This window comes from Tamandua tetradactyla, chromosome 2, assembly GCF_023851605.1.
Source record: "Tamandua tetradactyla isolate mTamTet1 chromosome 2, mTamTet1.pri, whole genome shotgun sequence".
In the NCBI taxonomy this organism is placed as follows: Eukaryota; Metazoa; Chordata; class Mammalia; order Pilosa; family Myrmecophagidae; genus Tamandua; species Tamandua tetradactyla.
This window is the reverse complement of record NC_135328.1, coordinates 20,601,516-20,613,474: the sequence shown is the minus strand read 5'-3', so window position 1 is coordinate 20,613,474 and position 11,959 is coordinate 20,601,516. Positions and strand designations below refer to the sequence as shown.

General features: G+C 39.4%; 1 pseudogene; it reads left to right on the top strand.

Moving 5' to 3' along the window:
• The first annotated feature begins 7,802 nt into the window (after window positions 1–7,802).
• Window positions 7,803–11,959, top strand: LOC143655684 (mitochondrial nicotinamide adenine dinucleotide transporter SLC25A51-like; annotated as a pseudogene).

The window sequence follows — 11,959 nt, the reverse complement described above, 5'->3', positions numbered from 1 at the left end:
ACAGGGATATTTTCTACCATGCTCCTTTTCTGTCTCTCCTGTTCATTAATACTAGCTTCCTTGCTCTTTTAAGCAAATTCTTAAGAACTTGTATGGCTTACTCCATTTTTTTCTGATCAATGCCTTCTTGGTGGAGAGGGTTTTCTAAAACTCTCTATTCAAATTAGCATTCCTTATTAGACTCTATACTGTTACTCAGGTTTTTCCTGTAATACACACAGTACCTGACATAGGATCATTATCACTGTTTATTTTCTGTCTTTACTACCCACATGAAGAGAGCCTTGTTCACCTGTTTATCCCTGACTACCTAAAACAGTTTCTGACACAGAATTCGAACATATAATTAGTAACTATGTAAAAACCACTACATCCCGTCTTCTTTAAACATGAGGGTTCAATAAAAATGATTTGTGAGGAAATATATATTTAAAGGAATATTTGCAGATTTTGTGGGGACCAGAACTTGAATATGTTGGGAAAAGGGAGAATTTTGAGACATTGGATGCATTTTGATTCTAGGAAAATAAATATACCAGAATTACACTCTATCTTAATTACTTCAAATCTAAAATGTCTTAGCTATCATCAAACACCAACCATACAGATATCATGAGTACTACATGACTTCCAGATAACTTTACCAAAATGGCTGAAAATGTTTTACATTTACAGTCATTGCTTTATGGTTTATTCTAGTGCAATCCCCAAACTCTCCTATTATTATAGAAAGAAAGTGTGGTACACTTCAGAAACAAATGGCCTAGCAGTTAGCTAATGAAACACACAAAAATTCCCTTATGAACATGCATATTTACTTGAGTTCAAATGGCAACTTCTAGTCCATTTATATTTTACTTTTTATTTTTTTATTTTTATTTTTTGTATAAATATTTAGCCATCTCTGTGATATTTTGTTAGTACTCTGCAGCATTAGGAATGAAAGGACTGACCTGACTGGGACAAGGTGAGCTGGAAGCCAAGGCCAAGAAGAGGGGATATAATTGAGTGGGGTTGTTGAGATTTGGTGTTGCAAATCCCAACTGAGGAATATATAGAAAGAGGGAAAAACTGAGCTCAAAGAGGGTGCGCTCAAAGAGGATGATTTTTGTAAAATCAATTCCAACTTGGTAGCCATGGACACAGAAATGTAGCTGTAAAACTAGGGCCCTGTCATTGTTAGTACCAAGAGTAAAGACACATAGAGAATTATTTTCTACATCTCAAATCTTCTGTGTTAAATGGACTAGAAGGGGTGGGCCACAGTGGCTCAGTGGCAGAGTTCTTGCCTGCCATGCTGGAGACCCGGGCTCAATTCCAGTTGCCCGCCCATGCAAAGCAAAAAAGAAAAGAAAAGAAAAAATATATAGAAAAGATACATTTCTATATAGATAGATAAGCATATTATTATCCTAAAAATAAAGTCCCCTCCCCAAAGTCTTCTACATTGTGATTACTCAGATTTTTATCCATGGAAACCTATTTATAGTTTCCCTTTCTCTAGGTAACAAACATAGCATTCCACACTGATGATAAGGAGGAGCCTTCTTTACTTATAAAAGCTTACAGAGATGAAGGTTGATTCCATCACTTCCCAAACATGATTGGAAGTTTGGGCCTGAAGGTTGATTTGTAACTTGTGGGTTTGATTATATTAGAGCTCCTTAAATATCTTGGGACACAATTAAAAATATGGAAGAAAATTTCCATTCATATGAAAAAACACCTTCCAAAGAAGAAAAATAATAACATAATAAAAGAAAAAACTAAAAGTTGGCGATTTATTTTAGTGAGAAACTTCAAAAAAGTGAGTCTTGGTGAAACCTGGTCTAGAGGATTTCCTGAGTGTCCTAAAGAGGCAAGGGGAGTGATATTGTCCTCAGCTGAACCAGTCTTAGGGAAAAGAGTGAAGCAATGACATCTAGTCCTAGGAGATCAGATTGATTTAATTTCTTATGGCTGATACGTAAATTTTTTTAACTTTTTTTATTGTATAGTATAACATACATACAAAGCAAAGAAATAAAAAAAGTAATAGTTTTCAAAGCACTCTTCAACAGTGGTTGCAGGACAGATCCCAGAGTTTGTCATGGGCTATAATATGATCTTCTCAGATTTTTCCTTATAGCTGCTTCAAAATATAGGCAGCTAGAGGGCTTATACTTTTTATCATCACAATCAACTTTTCTTCCTCCTTTCTTTGTGAAAAATAATATACACAAAAAAACTACAAATTTTAAAGCACAGCATCATAATTAGTTGTAGAATAAATATATTTCAGAGGTTGACATGGGTTACAATTTCACAATTTCAGGTTTTAACTTCTAGCTGCTCTAAAATACTGATGACTAAAAGAGATATCAATTTAATGATTCAGCATTCATATTCATTTGTTAAATTCTATCTTCTATACATAACTCCACCATCACCTTTGATCTTTCCATACCTCTCTTTAGGGGGTTTTGGGCTATGGTATGTCTAAATTTTTTGTATTGGAAGGGTCTGTCACTAACATGGGGTAGAGAGATGAAACTATCTGATGTTCTGGAGAGGTTGGGCTGGGTTTCAGGACTTATCTGAACCTGTAACCCATCTGGAGGTTGTAGGTTTCTGAAAAGTTACTCTAGTGCATGGAACCCTTGTGGAATCTTATATATTGCCCTAGGTGTTCTTTAGGATTGGCTAGAATGGTCTTGGTTGGGTGTTGGCCGGTTATGACAGGTACAACAGTCTAACCGAAGTTTGCATAAGGACAACCCCCAGAGTAGATTCTCTACTCTATTTGAACTCCCTCTGCCACTGATACTTTATTAATTTCACTTCTTTTCCCCCTTTTGGTCAGGATGGAATTGTTGATCCCACAGTGCAGGTCTGGATTCATCCCTGGGAGTCATCTCCCATTTTGCCAGGGAGACTTTCACCCCTGGGTGTCATGTCCATTGTAGGGTGGAGGGCAATGATTTCACTTGCAGAGCCGGGCTTACAGAAACTGCAGCCACATCTGAGCAACAACAGAGGTCCTCCCAAAGGAACTGTTAGGCATGCCTATGGGTAGTCTAAGCTTCTCCACTACCTACATAAGCTTCACAAGAGTTGCCTCATGATCAAGGGCATGGCCTATTGATTTGGGTGTCCCTAAAGTTTGACACAGTATCAGGGGATTTCCTGATGGTAGGGATTAATAGTTCTATATTCTTTCTCCCATCCCTCAGGGGACTTTGTCAATACTATTTGATTATCCACTTAATATACTCTAGGATGTTTCCAGGCATTACAATAATCTATACAGGATCAAAAGAGCTCTTTTTAAATTTGTGCTCCCTGTGCTTCAGTTGTTCAAATGAGCTATACAGATAGGTTGAATTAGATTATACACTACAGAAAATTTCAGTTCCAGATGAAATAAACCTTTCTTCCATTGGCCTCAAAGAGTATGTGTGGTTCAAAAATATAGACACTGGCTTCCTTACCCCTGTATTCTGAATTACTTTAGCCCCAACCTGTTCAGCTTCGCTTTATCTCTAAACTGGTGTGTAAATTTATCTAGAAGTTTGGGGACTAGGGTGCTGTTTATATTGCTACTTTGGAGTCTTTAAAATTTCTTCAGTATAAAGGCAAGAAATCTAAATACGTTGAATTGTCGTAGCCATTAACCCTAATGTAACCAGCCTTATGTAGAAGATTTCTACCACGCCAGAACATTCCATCTAGCAATTTCCATTACTCCTCACTACAATAACTGTTCAGTTACTACATATAGTCCTGATTATTCTTGAAATTCGTACAATTGAAATCAACAATATTTTTGGTTTTCTGGATTTTTCTTTCAGTATAGTGATTTTGAGATTCATCTGTGTTGCCATATTGTGTTTTATAAGTAGTTCATTCCTTTCGATTGATGAGTGGTACTCCATCCTATGAACATACCATGCTTAGTTTATCCATTCCTCTGTGAGTGGGCATTTGGGTTGTTTTTAGCTTGGGGCATTTATGACTCACACTGTACAAGTCTTTTTTGTACACTTTTCTGAGATAAACACTTATCAGCAGAACTACTGAAACAATAGAGCATATATATGTTTAACTTTATTTTTAAAATACCAAGGAATATTCCAAATAAGTTGCCCCATTTATAGTCCACCAATGCCAAACATATCAGTTGTTCTATGTTCCTGCTGACTTTGGTGTCATCAGTCTTTCATTTCAGCTATTCCTGTGGTCAAAAAGTGGCATCACTTCATTGTTTTAATGGGAATTATATATTGGCAATTACCGTTGAGGATATTTTCATGTGCTTTTGGACATTTTAATATGTTTTCTGAAGTATTGTTCGAGCCACTGCCGAAGTTATCAATTTGGGACACTTGTCCTTTTGATTATGGGAGCTTTTAAAAAAAAATATTCCGGATGCAAATTGTGAGATATATGTAATGGATATTTCTTACTTTGTCACTTTCCTTACTATTTTTATTTTTACAATAAAGCAAACAAATTAATATTATTATTTCAGTTAATGAGCAGATAAACTTTTTTTTTTCATTTCATGAATCATTTTCTTCTTCGTCTAGTACTTTAGGTGACCTAAGAAATCCTCATTATGGATAACATAATAAAGTATGATTTGTTCTAGAAGCTTTTATTTCATTCTCTTAGAGCTTGAAAGTTTTAAAAATCAAGAGATACGTTTTTGTTTTTTTCTCTCCATAAAATTACCCAGATTATCTATCCAGGACTGTTTTTTGTAAAGACTTTCATTTCCCCATGTAACAGTTTTGGTCCTTTTTGTCAATATACAATTAACCATATAAATAGGTATTTATAGCCTGTTTCTTTGATGTGTCGGTTTATCCTTACTTCTACAACTCTCTGTTCTGATTATATACTTTTTGGAAGATTGAAAATCTGTAATCCATGTTCTCCAACACAACATTATTCGTTTTTTTAAAGATTTTTTTAAAGATGATTTTTTAAAGAATCATTTTTAAAGATGATTCTAAATTCATTAGAATTTCCAACTAAATTTTGGAAACAGCTTATTTGTGTCTACAAAAAAAATGTGGGGATTTGGGGCTATATGAGTCTATGAATTGATTTAGAAAATTCAAAATTCATCTTCTAATTAGTGAAAATATGTGTGCGTTTATATATATATACAGGTTGTAAAGGTTTTGTTTGTATTTCAGTAAATTCCTTTCTAAATAATTTGTTTTTCATTTTATATCCAATTATATTTTCTCAAATTATGTTTTTCAATTTTTACTAGTACATAGAAATATAATTAGTTTATGTAATAAGACCTATCATATAATTAAAAAATCCATTTAGCTGTCTTATTATTTTTGTAGAAGTTTTTTGATCTTTTTAAATTTTTTTTATTTACTTAATGATGCCCTCTGTGAGCAAAGACAATTTTAATTTTTCCTTCCTAATCTCAATGCTTTTATTATATCATACAGGAAAATAGGGACTGGATTGCAATGCAGAATATAAATCGCGATTGGGCATACTCTCCTACTTTCTGATTTATAGGGGAAAGACAGTCATTATTTCACCAATATGTGTGATTTTAAATCTAGGTATTGTGTAGGCCTATTTTACCAGTGGAAAATATTTTTATACTACTAGTTTTCTGACCATTTTTAATTGTGAATGGATTATATTTTATGAAAATGTTTCCTCATATGTTGAAGTGATGAGATGATTATTCTTACTGATTTTTTTTTCATTTTGAGTGATTCCATTGTTTGATTTATTTATATTAAAGGATCTGTACATTCTGGGGATTAAGCTTCAGTGGTCATGATGTATCCATTTTGCATATATTGCTCAGTTAAAATTGTTAAGGAATTCTGTGTTTATGTTTCTGCAGAGTATTGTCTGTGCTATTCATTTCTGCTAATATCCTGGAGAGATTTTAGTGTTAGGGTTATCTAAACTGGCCTTAAAAATGAGTTGGCAGAGCTTTCCCCCTCCTTTAGTTTCTAAAAATTTTGTGTACGGTTAGTATGACTATTTTTTCCCCCGCAATTGTTTGACGTATCCGTCAAACTGATTATGAGCTTTTCTTTCTGGGAAGGTTTTTGGTAATAAATTTAGGTATTTAACATATCTAGGGCTGTGAGAACTCACCGCCTGGCTCGCTGGCCTACTGCGGACAGAGGCAGTCAGGTGCCGTCGCACGCCTGGGTCTGCGCGGGAGTGGGTGGCGGCGGGAAGCAAGCACTGGGCTCCGCTCGATCAATGTGTTGGGGAGAGAGAGAGGGAGAGTGAAACAGGATCCGACGAGGCCACCCAGCCGCTGGCCTTCTGCGCCGCTGCTGCAGGGGGCCCACCCATCTTGGCGCGCGCGCCTGGCGCACCCTGCAGCGGAAGCGCGCGGAGCCGCCTCCTTCGTCCCAGCGGTCACGGCCCCTCTGCTGTCCCCTCCGGGTGCAGTGCCGGCGAGGGTTCAGTTTTTCACTTTCTCGGCTCCAGGCTCTCTCTCTACCGCTGCTGGAGTTTGTGAGGCTGAGGGGCGCTCACCTGACTGCCTGAGTGACCCTTTCCTTAGTTCCCTGCCCTGAGGGCTGAGGGCTGGGCTGGCGGTTCTTCTTCGAAGGAGGGCGCGCGCGCCTAGACTTAGGGAGACATCTCCCTAGGCGCGCAGCCCACGAGGCTGGGGATCGAGGGGAGCAGGGCTTTGCCTGCCCCTGGCACTAGGCACACGGACCTGGCAGCGCTGGGACCCTGATGCGGCCCCTGTCTACTGTGAGGCTGGGATTCCGGCCTCCTCCCTTCGGGGACCCCTCCCAGAGTTGAGGGGTCAGAGACCCAGAGTTGAGTGTCAGAGACGAAAGGGACTTCAGCAATTTCGCCCACTCTTTTTTACAGATTGGGGAATTGGGCACATGGAGAGGGGTAAATTCAGACACAAAGCTAGGCACTGCCTTTTCTGTCACTTCATGTTGCATTCCGATATGGAAGGCTCAGTTGAACAGGGCTTTTGTGAGCTTGGGGTGGGTTGGTGGTGTTAGTTGTAAACCCTTGTACCAATTATGTGGTATTAAGCTTGGTTAAATGGAACATGTAAAGGCCTCGTTCATATTTATCTTTTCTATATAAGCTTTATTTTGTCTGTTACAGTTCTTCTCAGCTGGTCTTAATTCCCATGTCCTGTTTCTGAACCTGTAAATTGTGAAAATAGAAGCCCGTGAATTAAATAGGTAGTGATCTTCTCATTTTGAGTCTATTCTGCCTGTGCTTTGAAAGGACTCCATGAAAATCAAGTGGTAGTAAGACTGGTCAGATCTTGTGATCGCTGGTTCCAGAGGACAGTTTAGGACTTACAGAACCCCAGAGCATCTAAGGGAAAAATCACAAGCTGTTAGTTCTAGGAGGGGTTGAATTATCTGGTCTCTTGTTTGGTAGATAAAAGTGCACCCAGAGAGTTGACAGTTTTGTTTTGTTTTGTTTTTTCAGAAATGTTGCTTTATATTTAGAGTAGCAAGATGGTGTCGTAGCTATGAATATAACCCAAGCTGATTTTGTTCAAATTGCTACCCAGACCTGCTGGCCTGTGAGGGTTGACATGCTTTGAGAATTACAATCCCCTTCTCCCTAGTTTTGCACAAAACTGCTTGGATTATATCTAGGTTTTCCTTATCCATGTGGACTGTCAGTTATAAAAATTCAGTTACCACAATTGAACTAACAGACATAAACAATGGATGACATTGGGAAAGATATCGAAAAGCTACTATCAGGCCCAAATGGTGTCACAGGTTAAAAAAAATCCTTCATGAAGAAGAAACTTCTTAAGCAGCATGGTGGATTCAGAGGTCTGCAAAAAGAGGTCACCGGTATAACATCTTCAAAACAAGATATATCACCTCATATTACAAACGTTTCTGAAATGAAGCATTACTTGTGTGGCTGCTATGCAGCTTTCAACAATATCGCAATCATTTTTCAAATGCAAAAAGTCCTCTTTCAGAAACAGCTGTATGGGATAAAAACCTGGGATGCAGGAAGGAGGGATAGAATCTGTGCTGGTTTGAAGCTGGTATGTACCCAAGAAAAGTCCATGTTCTTTGAAGCCATTCCTGTGGGTGTCGACCTATTGTGGGTGGGACCTTTTGATTAGGTTGTTTCAATTGAGATGTGCCCCTCCCAAATCAAGGTGGGTCTTAATCTTTTGCTGGAGCTTTTTATGAGAATAAAAGACAGAAAAAAGTCCAGACAGCTCAGAGAGAAAGACCCAGAAAAGTTTGGAGACAGCTGAGAGAAAAGCCCAAAGAAACAAGGAAGGACACAAAGAAGCTGAAGGCAAAGTGTGCTGGTTAGAAATGATGCATGTACTTGAGAAAAGCCATGTTTTAATCCTAATCCCATTTTGTAAAGGCAGCCATTTCTTCTAATCCCTATTCAGCATTGTATGTTTGAAAATGTAATTAGATCATCTCCCTGGACATGTGATGTAATCAAGAGCGGTTGTTAAGCCGGATTAGGTGACAACATGTCTCCACCCATTTGGGTGGGTCTTGATTAGCTTCTGAAGTCCTATAAAAGAAGAAACGTTTTAGAGAATGAGAGATTCAGAGAGAGAAGAGAATGCTGCAGCACCATGAAGCAGAGAGTCCATCAGCCAGCACTTTGGAGATGAAGAAGGAAGATGCCTCCTAGGGAGCTTCATGAAACCAGAGGCCAGGAGAGAAAGCTAACAGATGATCCTGTGCTCACCATGTGCCCTTCCAGCTGAGGGAGAAACAGTGACTGTGTCCATCCTGTGCTTTCTCAGATGACAGAGAGAGACCCTGAACTTCATTAGCCTTCTTTAACCAAGGTATCCTTCCCTGGATACCTTTAATTGGACATTTCTATAGACTTATTTTAATTGGGACATTTTCTCGGCCTTAGAACTATAAACTAGCAACTCATTAAATTTCCCTTTTTAAAAGCCATTCCATTTCTGGTATGTTGCATTCTGGCAGCTAGCAAACTGGAACAGATTTTGGTACCAGGAGTGGGGTGCTGCTGAGGTTTGCAGATACCAAACATGTTGGAACAGCTCTTTAAATGGATACGGGGAAGAATCTGGAGGAGTTGTGAGAAGCCTGATAGAGAAGGCCTAGAAGGTTTTGAAGAGACTTTTGGTAGAAATGTGGACTCTAAAGATACCTCTGACCAGGCTCTAAACAGAAATGAGTCATGTGCTATTGCAGACTGGAAGGAAGGCAATCCTTGTTTTAAAATAGCAGATAATCTGGCAAAATTGACTAGTGACTTTGGCTGGAAGGCAGATTTTAAAAGCCATGAACTTGGATATTTAGCAGAAGAGGTCTCCAAATTAAATGTGGAAAATGCATCCTGGTTTCTCCTTGCAGCTTATAGTGAAATGCAACAGGAAGGAGATAAGCTCAGAACTGAACTCTTGGGTACAAAGAAACCAAAAGTTGATGTTCTGGAGAATGTTGGGCTTCCTGGAAGGGACAGCCCAGAGAGCAGTGTCCCACATAAGGACATGACCAAATGTGAAACCAGTCAGCCATTTCAGAGAAAGCCAGAATTGTACATGGAGTTATCCAGGAAGGATTTATGGAAACTCCTTATGTCTGATGGACATGATCCAAGGCTACTGCATAGAAAGCTGATGAGAGTGCTTTGGGACCTGTATAAACAGAGCCGCTGCCAATCTGGACTGGGGGTTTTGGAGGAAAAATAACTTCAGAGGTAGAACCATGGAGGCTGAGGTCTGAAGTCAAGAAGCCTTGGGTCAGGAGTGCAGACACACCCAAGCCCATAGAGGGGGTGAGTTTGCCCCAAAGACAGAGGATGTAGCTTCCACCTTTTGCAGTGAAAGAGTCATGCCACCTCAGGCCTTGAAGAGAGTGAAGCACATTCTTTGGGGTTTGGGGAAAGCCTGGCTGTCACTACATGGAGGGGTTGAGTGTGTGCCCCGGAGATGGCAGAGAGCTTGGGTGCGGCCCCAATGCTTGGAGAGGGTGGAGCCGAGAGAAAGGTGGTCTCCCCAATGTCCCCCAAGGTTGCATTCAAAGAGAAGCATAGGCCCTTGGAAAGGGTGGGACTGCCGCCTTCAGAAGCCCTGAACATAAATTATTCTCAGACTTTGAAATCTAATGGACTTGGCCCCGTGGGTTTTCAAAACTATATGGGTCTGGTGACCCCTGTGTTCTTTCCTCCCTTTGGAAATGCATATATATATCCCATGACTATTCCTCCTTCGTATGTTGGCAGCAAATAACTTGTTATGAGTTTTCAAAGATCCAGAGACAGAGGAGAATTTGCCTGAGCACAGACCACACTTGTACCTAACTCTGATGACACTATGCTAGTTTTAATCTTGTATTGCATTTTATTGTTACTGAAATGTTTCAAAGTTTTCTGATATTGTGATGGAATTAATGTCTTTTGTATATGGGGAAAACATGTCTTTTTTAGGGTCCAGCGGGTGGAATGTGCTGGTTTGAAATGATGCATGGACTCTAGAAAAGTAATGTTTTAATCCTAATTCCATTTTGTAAAGGCAGCCATTTCTTCTAATCCTTATTCAGCATTGTATGTTTGAAACTGTAATTAGATCATCTCCCTGGACATGTGATGTAATCAAGAGTGGTTGTTAAACTGGATTAGGTGACAATATGTCTCCACCCATTTGGGTGGGTCTTGATTAGCTTCTGAAGTCCTATAAAAGAGGAAACATTTTGGAGAATGAGAGATTCAGAAAGAGCAGAGAATGCTGCAGCACCATGACACAGAGAGTCCATCAGCCAGCACTTTGGAGATGAAGAAGGAAGACACCTCCTGGGGAGCTTCATAAAACAGGAAGCCAGGAGAGAAAGCTAACAGATGACCCTGTGCTCACCATGTGCTCTTCCAGCTAAGGGAGAAACTGTGACTGTGTTCACCATGTGCCTTTTTGGATGAGAGAGACCCTGAACTTCATCGGCCTTCTTGAACCAAGGTATCCTTCCCTGAATACCTTTGATTGGAGACTTGTTTTAATTGGGACATTTTCTCGGTCTTAGAACTATAAGCTAGCAACTCATTAAATTCCCCTTTTTAAAAGCCATTCCATTTCTAGTATATTGCATTCTGGCAGCTAGCAAACTAGAACAAAAAGGTAGAGGAACCCCATATGCCAGCAGCCTATCTCCAGAGAAGGCATCATCCTGTTGATGCCTTAATTGGGACATTTCCACAGCCTTAGAACTGTAAATTTGTATAGAATAATAAATCCCATTGTAAAAGCCAACCCATAATTGATATATTTCATTCCAGCAGCTCTAACAAACTGAAACAGCTTCTGAAATGTGTATTGTGGAATCCTTTCCCCATTAATATGGAAGACAACTACAACGGTACTTATGTTTAGTCTGCAGGAGGATTCATTTGCCTTTTCCATAAGCATGTCATCTCCCCGGAGCCTGTAACTCATAGCGTGGCTGCAATACTTTCAGAGATAAAAGAAGCGATGTCACTCCATTTGAAAGAGTTAAAATATTGCTTCAAGACCACAACCATCATGATAAATTTATACTCAGAAGACTTTAAGGGCATTGAAATCTCATGGAATTAGAGAGTACTATCAAGGGTTGGGGTCCATTTTCTTCTGTAATGGACTCAGCAATGTCCTTTTTAACTCTTTTTTGGCCTTTGAGGTCCCATTAAGGAGTATTTGCCTACTGCAAGGACTCACGGTGCTCATTTGGTCAATGACTTGAACTGTGAAGGGCTATTGGATACTATGTTGGGATTCTTGTTTTTTTCCACTTAATGTTGTAAAAACTTACATACAGTCTCAGACCGGTGGGGGATTTCAATTTGTTTCCAAAAAATTATGGCTAGAGTGACATAACAAAGTGACAGTCTTCCCTGAAGTACCCATCTGAATTGCCCTGGGTTCCTCATATCTTGGGGCATAATCAACGCAACCTATGAGTTCGTGTTAAAGTTTACATGA